At 36.0% G+C, this 22,214-nt stretch overlaps 1 pseudogene; it reads left to right on the forward strand.

Moving 5' to 3' along the window:
- The first annotated feature begins 13,378 nt into the window (after positions 1–13,378).
- LOC148001905 (vomeronasal type-2 receptor 116-like) lies at positions 13,379–19,903 on the forward strand (annotated as a pseudogene).
- The last annotated feature ends 2,311 nt before the right edge of the window (positions 19,904–22,214 follow it).

Consider the following 22,214-nt stretch of genomic DNA (forward strand, 5'->3'; position numbering starts at 1 on the left):
CCACATATGGGAATCAGGAGCTCGGAGCCTCTCAGAAGCATCTTGACTTCCCTGCTTATTATGTTTCCTGTAAGTCAGAGACTTTATATCATTAATTTCTTTATTCCAAAAGCCAAGTGTTGGGAAGGGTACAGTTGTTTTCCTGAGAGCTAATGGCTTTTATGCTTTTGCCCAGAAGAAAAAGTTCCTAAGAAAGAAGGGAAAGACAAGTATTGTATCCTCCACTCAGCGTAAACTCCTCCTTGCTTTGGATTCCTATAATGCATTTTGTTTCTGACACTGATATCTGGGAGAGAGAGGTGCTTCTAGTTGAAACTTCATGATCTCTGTCTTTCCACTAGTATGACTCTACCATTCCCTGACAGTGACCCTTTAGATTTCTGAGTCAATGGGTGAGATTAGCTGGCAGTTTTCTTTTTTTCTTCCATTTTTAAATTTTTTTCTTTTTTTTTTTTTTTTTTTTTTGGAGCTAGGGACTGAACCCAGGGCCTTGCGCTTGCTAGGCAAATGCTCTACCACTGAGCTAAATCCCCAACCCCTATTTTTTTATTTTTAAACCAAATTTTATTGCTTTTTTAATTGAATATTTCTATATTTACATTTCAAATATTATTTCCCTTCACAGGTTCCTGTTCATAGGATACCTAGCCAGTCTGCCTCCCCTTCTTCTATAACCCCCTTACCATCACTTGAAATTCCCTTGAACCGGGAGTCAAACCTAGGAGGACCACGTGATTCTCCCTTGATTGATGCCCAACAAGGCCATACTCTACTACATATGCAGTTGGAGCCATAGGTCTTTCCAGGTACAGTCTTTGAATATTAGTTGAGTATGTGAAAGCTCTGGTTCGTTGGCATTGTTGTACTTATGGGGTTGAAAGCACCTTCAACTCTTGTAATCCTTTCTCAAAATCTACCAAAAAGAGGTCCATTTTCAGTTCACTGATTTGCCACTAGCATTCACCTCTTTCTTTGATATGCCTTAGCTGTGTCTCTCAGGAAGGATCTATATCCGGTTCCTGGCAGCATGTACTTCTTAGCTTCTTCACTCTTCTCTAGATTTGGTTGCTGAATATATATATATATATATATATATATATATATATATATATATATATATTCTCATATATATGCATTGGTGCCACCTACAGCTATTATGTTAGGTGGATTTTTAACATGGATTCTTGCAACTAGGTCAAGAATTTAGAATCCACAAAAGAAAATGCCAAATAGACTCCCTCCTGTTCTTATGAAATTATTGAAGCTGAGGATCCACTGGAACTCAAGCCACTCCTCTCCCTGCCCATCCTCCTGAATCTTATGTTTGGCCTGAAGAAAGAATGGTGGGAAAACATCCAAAACCCTCAATCTGTCCCTGGGAACAAAGAAAGGTAGATATTAGAGAACTGATATCTAATGGAACGACAAAACCGCATTCTATAGTCCATGTTGTTCTTTGGTTTACTGATGCCTGTTAATATTTGGATAAAATAAGGATTTGGGAGTTTAACATTTGAAGTAGGTAAGCAATAGTTACACTGTTATATTCACTCTATAGCTGGGCCCCCTTTGTTGCCAAAATCATTGCAAAAAAATGCATTGGAAAACAGAATTTTTGAGTACACATTCAGGAATATATACATAGACCCTGATCAAGGAATGAACAATAAGAAAATGTAATACTATATTCACCTAATTAAAGGTCTGTAGGGAAAATACTGCCCTTTGGGAAACAGAGAAAATGTAGGAAATTGAACTGTATGTCAGAGGAATGGACCTGGGAATAAAATTATTATCTAGAAGAATCTCCTCGACTCCATGTTCCTTGATGTTTTCTACCCATGACAAGCCCCTGACTAACTTCTCTGTTCAGAGCATGTAACCACTGATGAAACAAAGAGAAGTCCCTAGCTTTAGAGAGATGTAGGACATAAAGGTTTCCACTATGTCACAGGAGACACTCCTGGAAAGGGCACCCTCAAATCTGGTCAATGTAAGGAATGCTGTTCGGCAGGTAGGCTGTGGCCGTTCTCAGTGACATCATCATTAGGCCCTCCATGAAAAATCTCCTGTATCCTGGAGAGCCCTAGCTCCTTCTGTGATGTCACTAGTGTTGTCCTGACTGCAACTGCCTCTCAGATATACCTTCAGTACCTCTAGGGGTTACTAATTGGACTCTAATTCAGATTAGAGTTATTTTGGAAGGAGAAAAGGTGGATGAAGAGATCAGAGATGGGAGAAGGAAGCTGGCCTTCTTTCTTGGTGTAAAAAAAAAGGAAGAAATTCATGGTACATGGGAAAGTTCAGTGAGACCTGAGTAGGTGATGGGTGTGTTCGCTGCAGAGATAGCCTTGACCTGAACCTTCCACATCTGGGAATCAGGAGCTGGGAACCTCTCAGTAGTATCTGGACTTCCCTGCTTGTTATGGTTACTGGAAGTCAGAGAGTTTATATCATTATTTTTTGTTCCAAAGCCAGGTGTTGGGAAGGGCACAGTTGTTTTCATGAGAGCTCAGGACTTTTATTCTTTTTGCGCAGAAGAAACAGTTCCTTAGGATGAAGGGAAAGACAAGTATTGTGTCCTCAGCTCAGAGTAAACCCCTCCATGCTTTTGATTCCTATAGTGCAGTTTGTGTCTGACACTGATATCTGGGAGAGAGAAGTGCTTCTAGTTGAGACTTCATCATTTCAGTCTTTTCACTACTATGACTCTGACTTCCATTCCCTGACAGTGACCCTTTAGATTTCTGAGTCAATAGGTGAGATTAGCTGACAGTTCTCTTTTCTTTTATTTCTCTCACTTATTTTTATTCTTTGGCAAATTATATTGATTTTTAAGTTGGATATTTCTCTTTTTTTTACCCAATTGATAAGATATAATGGCCCACTTAAACATACAAAGTCGGGTACCATCCATCCCTTAAGAACATTGACAACAACCTGTAAATACACAGAGCAGAATCTCAACATCCCCTGCCATGGCTTCTCCCTTCTCTCCATCTCCTGTCTCCTCCAATCTCTCTCCTCTTCCTTCAAACTTCTCTCCCACCCATCCTTCCTTCTCCTCCAATGACAGGCCTCCTTCTATCCTGTACCTGCCCCTCACCTGTACTTTACAAATTCAATGGCAAAGTTCTGGTGAAGTCACCTGATTCCTGAGTATATGACTGGGCAGCTGTCCTTGGGGCACTGGAATTAGCATCAAAATACAGATAACTTCAAGACGAACCACAACATTTCCCCCTTTTTGTCCAGTTAGAAACCTTTTCACTTACATATAAATTGAGTACAATTATTACCATTCTACAATTTATAAAGCATATGATATTCTCAACACCCAGTCCATCATTATATCAGTTAAACAGAACATTTAGTTATCCATTCCAACTTAAGAAAGCCTTAAAATCTATATTATATCTTGCATCCTTGCATACTATCTGATAACTATCCAATAAAATATGTATATTCAGAGTTATACAGCCTGATAGACTATGAGACTATAATCAGTCTTCAACCCCATCAGAACTCTTGGAATGACCAAATATTTATACACATAGGAATCCTAACAGGGCTTCCAGAATTGACAGGTTGTAGAGACAAATCTCCACTAGCACAGTCCCCTGTTAGCAACATGTGAGTTCAAGTCTTCAGCCTTCTGGCCCAAAATCAACTGACACACTCTTGAAATGCAGATTTTGAAGTGCTGATCACCCTGCCTTGGCAGGGTTTATCAGTCAACTATTCTGCAAAATTTGTCCTTTTCTGGACAGTATTAGTCTGCAGATGAAACAGGCAGTTTTGTCCAGTGTCTGCCTAGCCACAAAGTATTGCCTCACCTAGATGTAGAGATGTTCACATTCTTCGTTAAATCCACCAAAGGGGAACTGGTAGGAGCAGATATGTCTCAACAAAAGATAAATAACTTTAAATCTCAAATTTTGTGGATTTCTGACGTTTTTGAAAACCATCTATCTATTTAAGACAATCTGGACTGTTGTCTCCATATCTTAATATCTTGAACATACTCCCACAATATGTTTGCTATTTGGCCCTTAACTCACAGGCGTAATCAACTCAGAAGTTTGTAATGACATCAATAGAAGGACTGGCTCTAAACCTTGTACTGTTAAACTCTTTTAGCAAATAAATTCTATATCAAAGCAAAGTTATGATTTTAGCTTAGTTAACAAATGAGATTACAACTGTATAACTCATATTACCTAATTCCTCCCTGCTAAATTACAACCATTTCTAAATTCTTCATAAAAACAACTTAGAATAACCACTTTCAGCCACCTAAGTCCAGGGAACTGGGGCAACAACTCCCCATAACTTCTTCAAGCTGTACATGGGGGTTGAGATATCCTTGGTGGTAGGTGGTAGGAAGAATGAAGCAAATGCTGTAGCCAATGTGTCCTGACTGGACCCAGCTGAAAGTGCTTGAGACCAGGAATCCAAGTAGGCACACTCTGTAAAATACAACTCTCAAGACAAAAGTTAAAATCGAGATATCTTTTTGTTTGATTCTCCTGAATAAATTTTTCAGGCGGTCTAACGCTATCAAATCTGATCAGTATGACTCTGTGAGGTTTCCAGAGCCTAATCACACATTTGAAAAACACAAAGACAAAATCTTTCTCCCAAAATACTGTGTTCCTTAGTCTGTAACCAGAAAAGCTTGTATCTTGCACTGTCTCCCAGAGTAATAATATAATCATAAAACTCAAAGTCACAGCCATCATGAAGACTAAACAATTTTTTAAAAAGGAAGTCCCAAACCTTTCCCTAAATTCATGTTGTTTCCTTCTATTGACTTCAATAATTACCAATGTATAAAATATCGACTTTTGGTCTTAGCATCGTATAGAAAACAACTGCACTGTCCTCATGAGTCGATGTTTATGCCATGGCTGGGGGACAGCATTTTACTACATGACTCCATGACTTTAGTAATCTGTTTTAAAATTAATACCTGGTTAGTGATTGTATCACCTCACTGTTGCACATTTAGTCTATTAATATGTAATTTCAATATTTACAGTTATTATTTCTATCTGAAGATATAGTTAAATATATTTACATTAAACATTTTATTATTTATCTTTGAACAATTAAAACATTTTATTCCTCATAGAAGGACATGTGAGCTATTGTAAGTTGATCTTCTCTCTTAAGTATTGCTTACATTTCTGTGGTTCATCATGAGTCAAGAAATATTTTAACATGTATAATAAACTACGAGTTCTATTTTAATTTTCATGCTTTAGAAAGGTTATTTGTAGAAATATTTCATTTAAAGTTTGAATTGTCTTGAAATCTGTCTTACAAACAAAATCAATATCAGGAAGAGATGGACAGATCTTTCCAATCATTAATTAGATATTAATATGTTGCTAATGCCCTGAAAACAAAATATTTAACAATAATGTGAATTAAAGTCTTATGTGAATTATTAGTATATCTCATGTGCAGAATTTATTATACTAAAACTTTGTTGTCCTAAAATTATACAGATGTTTTCAGATATCCAAAATATCAGAAGCTTTACTTTTCCTTAAATGTCTCTCTCTCTCTCTCTCTCTCTCTCTCTCTCTCTCTCTCTCTGTGTGTGTGTGTGTGTGTGTGTGTGTGTGCCTGTGTGTGTGTGTGTCTGTGTGTGTGTGTGTTCCTGTGAGTATGTGGTTTAGAATATATGCATATATTTCAGTGTGTCATATTGGTTTAAGAAGGAAACTTACAGGTGTATTTTCCTTCTAGGAAATATGATTTCTGAGCCCTGATCTATATTTTGACCCATACATCATTAATTTTACATTCTGAACAAAGCCTTACATTTGTTCCTTTCTTGTTACATTCCAACCATTATACCAGGGCTGTTTTTTTCATATTCTAAGATGCTTTTGTATAATTGCTAGCCTCTGCATAACAAGATACAAAATCCATTAGTGTAAGTGGTCCTTGTTCTTAAAATTCAACTGAGCTGAAATATAACATTAAGGTATGGAAGAATCTTAGAACCACTCACACACACGCACAAACACACACACACATACACACACACACAGCACACATGCAAAGACACACACACACAGAGACACATGCGCATACACCCTCATATACACACAGTAACACACAAACACACACACACAGACGCACTCACTCACATCATTTTCAAAGTAATAGGTTATGCATAGCAGTTGATTAATAAAAAGAAAAATTAAAAATATACTTAATGAAACCTCTGTGAAAGAGATGGCTTGTGAAGTGGTTTTCTTTGGTTTGGTTTCAAGGTTGTTATGGATAGGGAGAGAGCACATGTGCTGTGTTTCTCATTTAAGGGACTGTTTCTTAGATACTTAAAGTCCTCATCAGGGATATCTGATAATATAGAAACTATCTTCATAAAAATATACTTATCTACGCACTGTCTGGTTATTTATTAGATTTCTAGTACTTCAGTGGCTTCCTCTCAGATTACTATGCTTCGATTTCATGCTCTATTCTTGCAGCTGTCTTCGTAGGTCTCTGGAGCAGATTCTAAATGTGAGAGGCTGTGGAGAGCTAAGAGTACAAGTACCTTGTATTGTCCTGGGATGTTAAGAAATGGGGTCTTGTTTCTGAAATATTCATTTTAGACTCCTAGATCCATCACCATAAAAGATTTCAACACTCTATGTCTGTGTGCCATCTAAGTATGTACAAACCCTGATATGATAAGAATGCTCACTATTTTTAATATTTATACAAATAATTGTTCTGCTTCTCACCCTCGTTTTCCTAGAACTGTGCATAGGAAGCTCATGGAAGTCAGGCTGTGATGATGGACGTCCAGGTGGGGAGGAAGCAAACATCTCTGCTCTATTTTTAAAAATTTTTTTTATTTATTATATCTAAGTACACTGTAGCTGTCTTCAGACAAACCAGCAGAGGGCATCAGATCCCATTACAGATGGTTGGGAGCCACCATGTGGTTGCTGGGATTTGAACTCAGGAATAGCAGTCGGTGCTCTAACCACTGAACCATCTCTCCAGCCCTCTGCTCTCTTTTTTAGTGCCTTCCCTGACCACCTTCTGCCTTAATGAAAGAGAAATCAGGATGCCGAGCTCTAGCACCCATGGCTTCGCAGTCACCCTTTATCATACACAACCTGTTACAGTTATGTTTGATTTTTCAGTAGCCAAGATATAAATTCTAAGTTAAATTTGTTATACTGAGTGCCTTCCAGACTTATCCTACGGGAAGAAAATAAGTTACACGTTAGAGGAGTTGTAACAGATGATAAATTGTAAATAATGATTAGATCATAGCAATTTTGTATTCATGAGATCAGGTTATTTTATAGCATTTTTCTCTCTGTGCATTCTATAGCCTCTATATGTGACAGCAACAAACTTCTATACGGTGAATGATGTAATCAGCAAGTTACTCTCAATGATCAGAAAACATGTAAGTTATTTTCAATCTACTTTGAGTTAAAATTGAATTTTGCTTTTGAGACCCACACACGTAGAAATGTGTAAATACAGATGAAATTTGATCATGATACATTTACAAATCATATTTTACAAAAGCCTCGTTTTTAATCAGAAGTTATTGAAGACATAATAATAGTCCTTTGAGTGACATTTTTCTTGAATTCGTGTCTAGTTTTATGTGAAATGAAACTTATAGTCCAATGGTTTTAGTTGTATGCGCAGTTTCACTAGATAATACATATCCACTGTAATAAATTGTGATTAATTTGTCATATGCTCACACCTAATTTAAAGAATGCCAATGTAAGAGGGAATAATTTTCTTTCTTATTTTTTTTTAATTAGACTATACTGATTATTTGGTATGCAATTCTGTAGTCTTTCCCATTTCTTCTTGTGTTTATTTCTCTTGTGTGAATGTGTAAGTGTACAAGTTCTAGTGTGTTTATTTTTAACTTTTCATAAATCTATAATAAATGAGTCTACATTTCTATGTCTTTTCTGCATACGTATCTGTGTATATATGGTCTTTCTATTTTTAAATGTGTATGTGTATCTCTTTGTAACTCTGTGTGTGTATGTGTGTGTGTGTGTTTCTCTGAGATTATGCATCCCTGTCTATGGCTTTGTGTGAGTTTGTACAATGAGAATCCACATGTCAGTCTGCCTCTCTGACTTTATGCCCCTCTGCCTCTCCCTCTCTCCCTCTCTCACTCCCTTTCTCTTTCTGATTCATTATCACCTCTCCTTGTATGTTGGGGTGTAGAAGGATATTTGGTGGTGTGTTTGCTTGACTGCTTTTTGTCTCCTAGGTTAATACTTAAAAACTCTATGGGACAATGGCATTGGTCTTAAATAGGAGTCTACAAGAAAATAAAATTAATAATAATTCCAGTTAGAGCCACTCCCTCATTGTGCTCAATATTTCAACAAAATGTTCTATTTAGATGATTATTTCAAATGAATCCATAACACTGTGTACAGTAATTATGTTCTAGAACTTCTTATCAGCGTCGGGCTTATTTTTCAGGATAGACACATGTCCTTCATCTCCACAGACTGGACATCTCTCAATGAAATTTTTCCACTGTCTTAATAGTGCATTGATATTGCTACCATTGTGTTTTTGTACCATTTTTAGGAAACAAAATTTGAAAACAGACTTTGAAGTATGCTGGCTCTTAAAGTTTTTGTAATCCTCTTCTACAATGTTCCCTGAGCTATAGAGATTTTTGCTATAATGTACATGTACTCACAAGGTTTTACAAAAAACATTTTGTGTCCAGTTTTTGTTTTCTGTAATGGTCTCCATTTTCCGTACAAAAAGGCTTCTTTGATGAAGGATGACGGCCCCACTTTTTTGGTAGATATAATGCTAATATATAGGATGTATAAGGAACGTGGCTGATTTAGTAAAATAATGGGAAAAATGTTAAGGTTCATGATATCACTAGTTCAATAAATCTGATTAAATTTCTTGCACCAGATATGGTTTCATTCATATTGAGAGAAATTCTTCCAATTGTGAAAGTATTTCATGTGCAACTTTCCAAGATATAGATGCTATAGGTAGCATTTGGATTTTTGGCAACGTTGGGGGCTTAAGAGCCTGTTGCCAAATAAATCTTATAGAGATGTCTCAGCAATCAACTGGTTGTAGATGGATAAGTCTAAGAAGCCTCCAGCTTTAAGTCAAGGTTCTAAGGTAGATAAAGCAGTAGGCAGGTTGACATGTTAGGGAAGCAATGGATAGTTGTACTTACCTGTAACACATTTGAAATATGACAATAACCAGTGTGGCAAGATGTCAGAATAGGTGCAATAAGTGACATTAACGGCTCAGTTGTAAACAACTGCCTTTTGATTAGACTTAAATGTATTTTCTTTACCACAGAATTGAACATACTTCTGGGTCTTCATTTGGTTTCTCAGAAACCTAAGGCACCCTTTAAAATTCAACATATTATGTCTTATTCTTTCTCTTTAGGATGGTCAGTGCCGGTCCTTTGACTTGTACAAGTCAAACATTTTAATTCCTCTCTGACAGAGTTCACAGCAGAGAAACACCTAAAGAAATGTTCAACATCTTTAGTCATAAGGGAAATGCAAATCAAAACAACCCTGAGATTTCACCTCACACCAATGAGATTGGCTAAGATCAAAATCAGGTGACAGCAAATGCTGGCGAGGATGTGCAGAAAGAGGAACCCATTGTTGGTGGGATTGCAGACTGGTAAAACTATTCTGGAAATCAGTCTGGAGGTTCCTCAGAAAATTGGACATTGAAGTGCCTGAGAATCCAGCTATACCTCTCTTGGGCATATACCCAAAAGATGCCCCAGCGTATAACAAATACACATGATCCACTAAATTCATAGCAGCCTTATTTGCAATAGCCAGAAGCTGGAAAGAACCCAGATGCCCTTCAACAGAGGAATGGATACAGAAAATGTGGTACATCTACACAATGGAATATTACTCAGTTATCAAAAACAATGACTTATGAAATTCATAGGCAAATGGGTGGAACTGGGAAATATCATCCTGAGTGAGGTAACCCAGTCACAGAAAAACATACATGGTATGCACTCATTGATAAGTGGCTATTAGCCCAAATGCTCAAATTACCCAAGATGCACAGAACACATGAAACTCAAGACGGATGACCAAAATGTGAATGCTTCACTCCTTCTTTAAAAGGGGAACAAGAATACCCTTGGGAGGGAATAGGGAGGCAAAGATTAAAACAGACACAGAAGGAACACCCATTCAGAGCCTGCCCCACATGTGGCCCATACATATACAGCCACCAATTAGATAAGATGGATGAAGCAAAGAAGTGCAGGCTGACAGGAGCCGGATGTAGATCTCTCCTGAGAGACACAGCCAGAAAATGGCAAATACATAGGCGAGTGCCAGCAGCAAACCAGTGAGCTGAGAACGGGACCCCCGTTGAAGGAATCAGAGGAAGAACTGGAAGAGCTTGAAGGGGCTCGAGACACCATATGAGCAACAATGCCAAGCAACCAGAGCTTCCAGAGACTAAGCCACTACCTAAAGACTATACATGGACTGACCCTGGACTCTGACCTCATAGGTAGCAATGAGTATCCTAGTAAGAGCACCAGTGGAAGGGGAAGACCTGGGTCCTGCCAAGACTGAACCCCCAGTGAACGGGATTGTTGGGGACAGGGCGGTAAGGGGGGAGGATGGGAAGGGGAACGCCCATAGAAAAAGGAAGGTGAAAGGGTGAGGGGTTAGGGGGATGTTGGCCTGGAATCCAGGAAAATGAATAACAATTGAAATGTAAATAGGAAATACCCAATTTAATTAAGATGGAGGGAAAAATATGAGTAAATAATATAATCAATAAAAAATGGAAAAATCATTAAAAAAATTTAAAATGAAAGGCTATAATGGGACAACTTGGAAAAATCAGCAGCAGAAATCTGCCTATCTATGTACTTTTAGTTTACAGAAGTAATATGTCCTGTCAGTTATGATCCTTTGTGTTAAAAATCTTATTTAAAAGCAAGTAATAACCAGCCAGATTTTGTTTCATCAAACTAAATGGAATGTTTATTTCCTACATAAATTAGATTAATTATAATTAATTCCATTGTAATGAAGATACTGAGGTTGTATTTATTGGTGCATGCAGATACAAGGGACATCACAGTGCCTTGCAAATATCTGTGCTTAATCAATGAGGTCTTTGTTATTTCATATTTCGGTCATGAAACAAGAAGCCTTTTCATCCATGTAGAGTATTTAGTTCAGATATTCATAACTACTTCAATGTTTCACTACCTCTTATCTCAGAAATGTATCAAACTAAGTTTTAAGTGATTGAAGAAACAAAAATCAGCATCTGATTAATGGACAACAAGCAGCAAAAGAACATCTTTCTAATGAATGATATCAAACATGTAATGAAAGCACAACACCAATACTTGTAATATTATTCTATGAAATGAAATGGAATAGAGGTTATCACATGTTCCACGTAACATAACAAGGAATCAGATATAAAATTTCACAAGAAAACAAGGGGCAACGAACTAGAAGGAGACAATGGAATATTCTCTGTTAAACATGAAAGAAAATTTTTATTTTATATACCCATCAGATATTATTGTTCAAATATTAAGATGGCCATCCTACAGAATAACTTAAAGGGAGACACTGCAGTGCATGATGTGCATTCTTTTCATCCTATCAAGCCTATAACGTGTGATTTAGGCACAAAGAGAAAGAGAGTTCCGAAGTACTATTTGTGTTCCAAATAACATAAAGATTGTCTCTTGTAAAAACAATATGGAGCCTCACCTCTCAAACTTGACAAAAGCAAATTCGACATTACTAAAGGATCTGCATGTTTCACCTGTATGCTTGATATAATGAGTACAGTATGGATCTCAGTCCAATGCATATGAGCACCAAATAACTTCCAAAACACTCACACAGCTCAGGATGGCATTTTAAGTGCAGTCACAACAGAGTGAAGAGTCAGCCTCCATGCATGTTCCCAAATCATTTGACATGGCATTACCATAAAGTATAGAAAAGAATAGGAATTCGCATTAAGACACTCTACCCATTTTTATGTGTGCAAAACTACTGAAAAATACTTACATTGTCAAAGACATAATTTAACCAAAATATGGAACAAATTCTAATCCACAGTAAGTAGGAAAGTTCATAAACCCCATAGCAAGATTTTATTATAAGCCAGGGAAGTACCAATTATCCTGAAAATAGTGTGAAGTTTCCACTTTATTTCTATTGGAATAGAATTCAGTGTGGCCCTTATGGACATAAGAATAAGGTAGTTCAAAAATTATAAATCACATTTAATGCTCCCTCCGTTTCACTCATTGTAATGTAAACAAGTTAAATATATGTGCATATCAGACATACATCTGTGTTCTTGCAATGTAGTCCGAGACAGTACTATATCAAAACAAATACCAACTAGAAAAAAATAAAAATAATGTAATGTATATATTAACATTAGCAATAAAATTCTCTCTCATAAATGATACATAAATTGTTTCATTCCTTCAAATAGAACACATACAATTGTTCTCATTCATCTTAACGAGGTATGAACAAACTCAACCAAAAAATATTTTATCAAATGGCATTGACTGCCAAGGACTGATTATCAGGCAATTGATCAACATTATAACTCATTAAATGTCTGCATAGGAACAGATATCGGACAGCATGGGTATTGAATCTGTATAATTCCATGCATCATTGGATTTAACATAATTACACCTTCTCCAGATAAAAGGAATCATAGGAAGATTGAGGAGATTTTGTAAACATGAATTTCATACAATAGGATATGAACAGAGAAAATGCTCAACTCCTGACTCAATGTAGCCTGTGAGACTGTGCTTCCCTTCATTAGAAAATGGAAGACAAAATGTCCCATGATTCAACTCAAAGCCTGAATGATATGGAACATTTATAACTTCTCAACTCTAGTCTTACTATAGAAGTTCTGTTGAAATCTATTGGGTTCACACATATGGCTGTTTACACGTGATCTGGTTCAAGATGTCTGAAAGAAGATTGCCCCTTGGAAGATTTGTGTCACAGATATGAATGAAATCATGGCAGTTGTGGATGAAGAACATGATCTTCAAAACATGTTTTTGGAAATGTTTTGATCAAAAGTTTTCAGACCTCAGATGTAGAGCTTGAGGCCAGAATTCTACTATTGTATCCAGGGAGAACATAGGATGAATGGGAAGGAACTGATGAATATAATTAAGTGAATCTCCAGACAGCAGAAGTCTTAAAATATACACATAGGTGTAAATGTGTGTGTGTTATGTTTGTCTGCATAAAAAACAGGTTTCACAGCTGCTCCAGGCTAGATCCTAGCAGACATGAGGAAGCTGTGTGCTTTCACTGTTGCCTTTTGGTTCCTGTTGTTTTCTCTCATCTTGTGCAGCTTGACTGAACCCAGTTGATTTTGGAGGATAAAGAAGAGTGAAGATAATGATGGAGATTTGCAAAATGACTGTGGTTTTATCCTTTGTACAATCGAGGGACCTATTGAAGAAAATTTTTATAGTAAACTTCTTAATTACATTAATTTTAGGTAAGTCATTAACATTATTCTCTCTTTCAATGTCATGAATTTGAAATACATAGCTCTGACAAAAATTGTCAGAATCAGTTGTGTTTTCTCCCTGTAACTTTAGGAACCACTGAAAATTAATTATAACATTGATCACTATTTTAATACTTTCAAATATGTCACAGTTTAGCTGAGCTTTACTACACTGCGTTCTAATTCACAAAGCTGGAAAATGAGATACCTGTTGACTCTTTGTGGATAACATATGGTGAAATATGTGTTCTCATTTGCCTTGAATTCGCATTTCCCACTTTGGGCAAAATTTCAGTGCGATGAGGCTGCACCACTGCCTATCCTCCAATGTCTGTCAGTGATCCCTTTCTGCGTGTGCATCAAAGGCCCCTATAAAAAGCTTATCTTATTTTGGTCTCTAAAAGTTGTGCATAAATTCATATACTGAAATATATATGTGCAGAAGGGAAGGAGGTCTACTATACTTTATTCGACATATTATTATTATTATTATTATTATTATTATTATTATTATTGCATACGCACTTGTGAATATACATATATTTTGCCTTTTAAAATACTCTTTAAATGAGCCTCTCCTGTCATTCTGGAGTTGTCACTGAATATGGAAAAAGCCTACTGGGCTTCATACTATTTTACCAGAACATTTTTTGGTCCAATCATGCAAATACCCAGTCACATATTAAACTTATTGACAGTATGAGATTGATGTTTACTATTTCTTTAAGCTTTTGATTAAATGTACCTTGAGAGAAAATCTGGGAGGACAAATGTACTTCTTATAGTACAAACTTAACCGCAATTGAATTTTTATGTTTCAAACACCTCCTTTAATCATCACTATGCTTGGTTTTAGAATACCAGCAAGGAAACTCGAGTTTTTTCTGGTTATGTTTCTTGCTACTGATGAGATCAACAAGAATCCTTATCTTTTATCCAACATGTCTTTGCTATTTTCCATCATTTTTGGCATGTGTGAAGATACATTAGGAAATGTGGATGAAGCATATTCACAATCAAGTAAAGGTTTGGATTTTACTAATTTCATCTGTGGAATGAAGAAAACTTGTGATGTACAGCTTACAGGACCATTATGGAAAATATCCTTAAAACTGGCAATTAAATTCAAAGGTCCAAAGGTAAGAATGTGAGACACTGTATGAATTAACAACGTTTAAACTACCTTTACATGTGCCTACAAGAAAACTTTGACCCCATCATTTCTTAGTATACTATTACACAAACACACACACACACACACACACATACACACACACACACACACACACACACACACACACACACACATATATTTAAATTACTTGTCTAACAGGCAAAACTGAATACTCAGACTTGTCGAGAATAGTCTAGAATATAATAGGAAAATATAGAATATTTGTAGTATAATCATTCTATCCTTAAACTGAGTTATGAATGGTGAGTAACATTACTTCTATATGACTCCAAACATCCTAACAATCATATTCCTCATGGGGATATTTCGTCCTCTCTTAAACACTCTTCAGATCTTCTTTGGACCATTTAACCCTAACCTGAGTGACCGTGACCAGTTCCCCTATGTCCATCAGGTGGCATCCAAGGACACGTGTTTGTCCCATGGCATGGCATCCTTGATGCTTCATTTTAAATGGACTTGGATAGGACTGGCCATTACAGATGATGACCAAGGTATTCAGTTTCTCTCAGACTTGAGAGAAGAAATGCAAAGGCATGCGATTTGTTTAGCTTTTGTGAATATAATCCCAGAAAACATGCAGCTATACATGGAAAGGGTTAAGATTTATGACCAACAACTTATGACATCTACAGCAAAAGTTGTTATCATTTATGGTGAAATGAACTCTACTCTAGAAGTCAGCTTTAGGAGATGGGGAAACTTAGGTGTGCAGAGAATCTGGATCACAACCTCGATATGGGATGTTATCACAAATATAAAAGATTTCAGCCTTGATTTCTTCCACGGGACTGTCACTTTTGCACACCGCCACAGAGAAATTGCTGAACTCAGAAATTTTATACAAACAATAAACACTTCTAAGTATCCAGTAGACATTTCGCAGTCTATGCTGGGGTGGAATAATTTTAACTGTTCAATCTCGAAGAACAATAGCAAAATGGATTCTTTTACTTTCAACAACCCATTGGAATGGTTAGCACAGCACACATTTGACATGGTCCTGAGCGAAGAAGGTTACAATTTGTATAATGCTGTGTATGCTGTGGCCCACACCTACCATGAACTCATTTTACAACAAGTAGAGACTCAGAAACTGGCAAAAGCCAAAGGAGTATTCATTGACTGTCAGCAGGTAAAGCTTCATATATTTCACTATACTTAGATATATCAATGTGATCTTTGACGCCCCTGAGAAGCTCACATACATTTTAGAGATTATTCTATTAGTCTAAAGATCTCTACACTGCAAACCTATCAAATAAATCTTTTACATTTATGTATATCATGCACAGTGATAACTTTTAATAGGAGACAATATATTTTTATGAATATCAGTGAATTTTGTGAAAATGTGTTTCAACATTTTGCCACATGATTTCAAATTTAAAAAAGGAGCAAGGAGGAAAAAATCTTAAGTGTTGACAAGGATAGAAAATTTTTCTCAAGAATAGTTTCTCAAGAATCAGTACATGTGCTTTGATTAATATTTATTCATTTAAATTAATAATTATAAAATCACAAATCACCTACTACCATTCTTTATTTCCACAACTTCCAGAATTTTAGACTTCTACTTAATACGTACATATGTGGCTTCAGTTCTTAAATATTATTTTGACAAACATGCACACACACACACACACACACACACACATACACACACAAACAGACACCATGTTACTTGTTTTCTGGTAATTATTTTTTCTAGCATGTTTTACAATCAAACATTAGTATGAAGTATATTAATTTTTAATGAGTCAGGAGGTATAATGTATTTTACTACATGTGATTACTTTCATACACCTGTGTTGTTGGAAAGACATTAAAAAATATGTTACATTCTCAATTTAGCATTGCCTACATTGATATGCATATGTAATCATCTAATGACGCATCTCATTTAGGTGGCTTCCTTGGTGAAAACCAGGGTATTTACTAACCCTGTTGGAGAACTGGTAAACATGAATCACAGGGAAAATCAGTGTGTAGATCATGACATTTTCATCATTTGGAATTTTCCAGAAGGCCTTGGATTAAAAGTCAAAATAGGAAGCTATTTTCCTTATTTCACACAGAGTCAACAACTTCATATATCTGAAGACTTGGAATGGGCCACAGGAGGAACATTGGAGGTATGCCACAATTGTTATTTTTTTCAATATATATATAAATTTAAAACATGAGGCACTGAAATAATAACCATGAAACTAAGACCAAATGCTTCTTTTAATTTATATATTTTTAATATTTATTATGTTTTATTACATTTTATATGTTATCCCCATTCCTGGTTTCCCCTCCTCTGCACAAGATTGCCGTTTCTGCAATCAGTGGGAGGTGTCTTGTGGAAGTTGGATGCCCTAGCATAGGGGAATGTTAGAGTAGCGATGCCAAAGTGGGAAGGTTGGTGGGGAAGCTCCCTCATAAAAGCAGAGGGAGGGTGAATGGGGTGGAGATTCAACGTTTTCTTTTAAACTTAGGAAAAGTTCACTAATTGTATGAGAGTCTTACATATCATACTTTGTTCTTATTCATTTGAACAGCTCTTACTTGGTGTATCCTCTCCATACAACTCACTGGTCTAATTTTTTTTTTTACTTATAAATCTTGAGATAGAAACTGATGCCACATAAGCCTTCCCTTTTGATCAATAAGTTTAAGAAGAAAAATTTTAAATTGCTATAACTGACATGCTACATATATAATATTACATGATATAGTAAATATTGTGTAAATTTCAGTGCACTGCGAGGTAATATATAATAATAAATTATCAGGGGAATATTTATAGCCAAGTCAGATAATGTCACATATATCAATCTATGGGTCATTGTATATATTATATATACATGAACTACACTGACTCACACATTTGTCTGTGTGTGTGTGTGTGTGTGTGTGTGTGTGTGTGTGTGTATTACCTCAGGTCCCCTCCTCCATGTGTAGTGTGACATGTACTGCTGGATTCAGGAAAATCCATCGGAAAGGAACAGCAGACTGCTGCTTTGATTGTGTCCAGTGCCCAGAAAATGAGGTTTCCAACGATACAGGTACATGCTTGCATGAAGGAGAAAATTGTTGAATAAAAATATCTTCTATTTCAAAACTAGAAATATGATATGGCCTAGATGGAAACTGAAGACCTAAAATCTCCATGTATCAGAATTTAATGATTGAATAATGTCAACATCTTTTGCACTCAAGGAAATAAACTGCAATTTCTTCTACAAACAATTCATGTCTCTCACAATATAGTGGCTACTGATTTTATATTATGCAGAAAATGTTTACAGTAACATACATGTGTAACACTTTTAAAAACAATAATTTTAACCATAATCTTTGCAGATGTTTATTCTTCTTTGATCCTTTGTACAAAGAATCTTGACTACATTATCAGTCCACAATCTTTCCGTCTATGACACAGCTTAGTGCCTGACAAACACCAGATGCTCAGGATAACAGTTGTTCTTTAATGAAATATATGTTAATACCTTACATGGCTTAAAGGATTAAGAATTTCTTCTAAAAGTTTGAACAAGGGTGAATATTTCAGGAATGCAGCAACAGATGGGACAGTGCTTATCACTAATAATTGTCTACCTAAGCAAAGAAGGATGAATGTCAATATCCGTAACCTTCATGCCATAACCTTCAATATCCATAACCTTGGAATGTGTACTTGGGAAAAAAGAGATTATACAACAAGAGGGATATGCACAGATCTATGAGGCATATTTCTTCAAGAAGGACAATATCCCCTTATGTGAATGGTTTTTGCATAAGGAATTATATGCTCTGGTGCCTATGTATAGGTATAGACACAGTGCACAACTCTCAAAGCAAACAAAGTACATAGTGTCTTTCATGCAGTGGCATCAACAACTATATCTGCACATTACCTTTGTCTGTCTGCAGTAAATTTATGGTTTGAGGAATAAAATAACCTGAGATTATAAATATTATTAATCACATTTTTCTTTCTTCTTGGTTTAATAAGTACTTTTGTTCCATTCCCTATGATGATGATTTGTTCCACCTCAAAGCATAGGTGAATAGAAAGCAATCTTAAGTTAATGGTCCCTAGAGCAATAAGAAATGTAATAGATGCTAAACATCAAATTATTTATTTATATATACTCTGAATATTACAAAGAAAAATTATTGACTGCAGAAATATGATATTTTATAAGGGTTTATGGTTGTTTGCCAGCAGATATGGAGCAGTGTGTGAGATGTCCAGATGATTCATATGTCAACTTAGAGCAAACACAGTGCCTCCAAAGAACTGTGTCATTTCTGGCTTATGAAGATCCACTGGGCATGGCTCTAGGCTGCATGGCCCTGTCCTTCTCAGCCATCACAATTCTAGTCCTAGTCACTTTTGTGAAGTACAAGGACACTCCCATTGTGAAAGCCAATAACCGCATTCTCAGCTACATCCTGCTCATCTCTCTAAACTTCTGTTTTCTCTGCTCATTGCTCTTCATTGGACATCCCAACCAGGCCACCTGCATCCTGCAGCAGACCACATTTGGAGTATTTTTCACAGTGGTTATTTCTACCGTGTTGGCCAAAACCATAACTGTGGTTACAGCTTTCAAGCTCACTACTCCAGGGAGAAAGATAAGAAGGATGATGATAAAAGGCGCAATTAACTTTCTCATTCCCATGTGTACCCTAATCCAACTTGTTCTCTGTGGAATCTGGTTGGTGACATCTCCTCCCTTTATTGACAGAGATATACAATCAGAACATGGGAAGGTCATCATTATTTGCAACAAAGGCTCAATCATTGCCTTCTACTTTGTCCTGGGATATTTGGGCTCCTTGGGTCTGGGGAGTTTCACTGTGGCTTTCTTGGCAAGGAACCTTCCTGACAGATTCAATGAAGCCAAGTTCCTAACGTTCAGTATGTTGGTGTTCTACAGTGTATGGATCACCTTCCTCCCTGTCTACCACAGCACAAGGGGGAAGGTTATGATAATTGTGGAGGTTTTCTCTATCTTGGCTTCTAGTGCAGGGTTACTAGGGTGTATCTTTGTCCCAAAATGTTATGTTCTTTTAGTTCGACCAGATTTAAATTTTCTAAAGAAATAAAAAGATAAATTTCTTTATCTAAAGTTTGATACTTTCAAAATATTAGATGATACTCAACTTATCTGTTTTACTTTGTCTTAACAAAGGTATTCCTTAATCATAAAAAAGTTTAAGCAGTATACCTACAGATAGTATTTACACCGCAGAGCGGTATTGATTAAAAAAATACCAAATAGTAAGTTTTGGTGGCAAATGAGCTCTCACAAATGTAAACATATTGAGAACAGGAAACCTCAAATGAGGAAGAACTACCATCACTTTGACTTGTGGTTATGTGTTTAAGGAATGTTCTTAATTAGGGATTAGTATACGATGACCTTGCTTCCTCTGGGCAATGCCAACTCTACGCATGTTTTTCTGGGAGTTATAAGGAAGAAGACCGTAGATAGGGTGGACATAAAACCAGTAATCAGCATTATTTCATGGACTCTTGTTGAGTCTTTGCATCCATGTTCTTATCTTGGCATTATTCAATTATGTGTGGCCAAGAGACAGAGGGAAATAACACTTGTCTCATACATTCCTTTTCACCATGGTGTTTTGTTACAGCAACAGAAACTAAGACATTAGCAAATTGATATTTTGGCTTAGATGGGAATAGGAGTATCTTAGATCACTGATGCAATAAAAGGCATTGATTTGAAAAGAGAAACAAGATTGAATCATAGTAGAGAGTGGAGCACAGTTACAGCATTGAATATTCTTGATGGATATCCCAGAGCCCTGACATACTGGAATAGCTTTATAATGTAGTATGAAGATATTCAGAATATCCAATAACATACTAAGAAGAGTACAGTATATGAAAAGTACTGTGGGGTTCAGATTATGTCTGCTCTATAAGGCTCTTGAATGTTATATGAAAACAGCATTTCATTATGAAATGTGTTTCTTTCAGTGAGAAAAAACAGTAATGAAATTAATGGAGCACGCAATAACTTTATCACAATTAGGTCACCAAAATCGAGGAACAAATAAATCACTTTAGATGATGAATCTCATTACACATTTTGGTAAAATAGGAGTAACAAAATATTATTCACTTTAATATTACATACACAAAGAAGTAAATGCAAACACTCATTGCTATTTGCCAACATTATTTGGTGAAATACAGTGTCATTTTTCACAAAATATTGCTTCTTCCTTTATTTTTCACTCTGATTTGATAGTTTATTTTTGAGACTGTAATTTAATTGCTTTTTTCTTTATATTTCCTGATTCCAACAAATCACTTGTATCTCTCCCTGCACACCTGAAATGCACATGGGCTCTTATATCAATCAATATTACTGAATGCATATATGTATTTTATATACATATACATTTTGAAATATAAGCTGTAGATTCCATCTAAATTTGCATACATTTATATACTGATGACTCATTAATTAGTACTACATGGAAAAATCTTTGTTCCTTTCCTTTGCAATGACAAACACTCCCATGCACATTCCTGTTAATTTTTATTTAAGGTAAAAATTTTTTAAGCTTACTACTTTCCATACTGGCATACACAGTGTAATGATTCTACATCGGATTGTAGTTTTAGAGACATATTCCCAAAGCTTTTTGTTATACCTATGCTCCTTTCAGAATATTTGTGTTCAAAGCCAACATCCTCATCCTTTGATTTTCAAGATCTTTTCCTTCAACTTTTGCACATTTCCCTGTCCCTTGGGTGAGGGAAAAACTTTTAAGAGGATACATCCATCTTTATTCCCTTCCCCTTTCCTCTAGTAGCATGTAATATAATATCTAGCAATTTCAGTTCTAGTATTTAGAGGTAAAGCTTCTAGCTGGAGACTAACACAACTGCTACAATACAGCTATAAAACATGTAGTCCCCATTTTCTGCCCACTGTCACACGTTCATGGCTGTGAAGTAAGTTTGTTAGTCTGATGCAAAACCATGTTAAATAATTTCTTGGGGAATTGTACTTAATCAGTGAGCATATTGTCACCAAATTCAACTTCTGATGAACATTCACATGGGATTCAAGTATTTTCAAATCATTTGCACATTTTTTAAAGATCTATCCAAATGTCTCTTCCTCAGATGTCTTTTCCACCAAGTTCTTTTTTTTCATTGAATTTAATTTAACTTTTTACCTTTTTATTTCTTCTTTATGAATTTCACATCATGTATCCACACAGGTTCCTTTGAGAAAACATACACAAAATATTGTGTTGGTTAATTTTTTCACCTTGATACAAATTAGAGTCAATTGAGAGGAGGGAATGTGAACATGATTTTAGGGTATTTCTTTGATCAATGATCAATGCAGCAGGAAACAACAAAATGTGGGTA

This window comes from Rattus norvegicus, chromosome 12, assembly GCF_021556685.1.
Source record: "Rattus norvegicus strain SHRSP/BbbUtx chromosome 12, alternate assembly SHRSP_T2T, whole genome shotgun sequence".
In the NCBI taxonomy this organism is placed as follows: domain Eukaryota; kingdom Metazoa; phylum Chordata; class Mammalia; order Rodentia; family Muridae; genus Rattus; species Rattus norvegicus.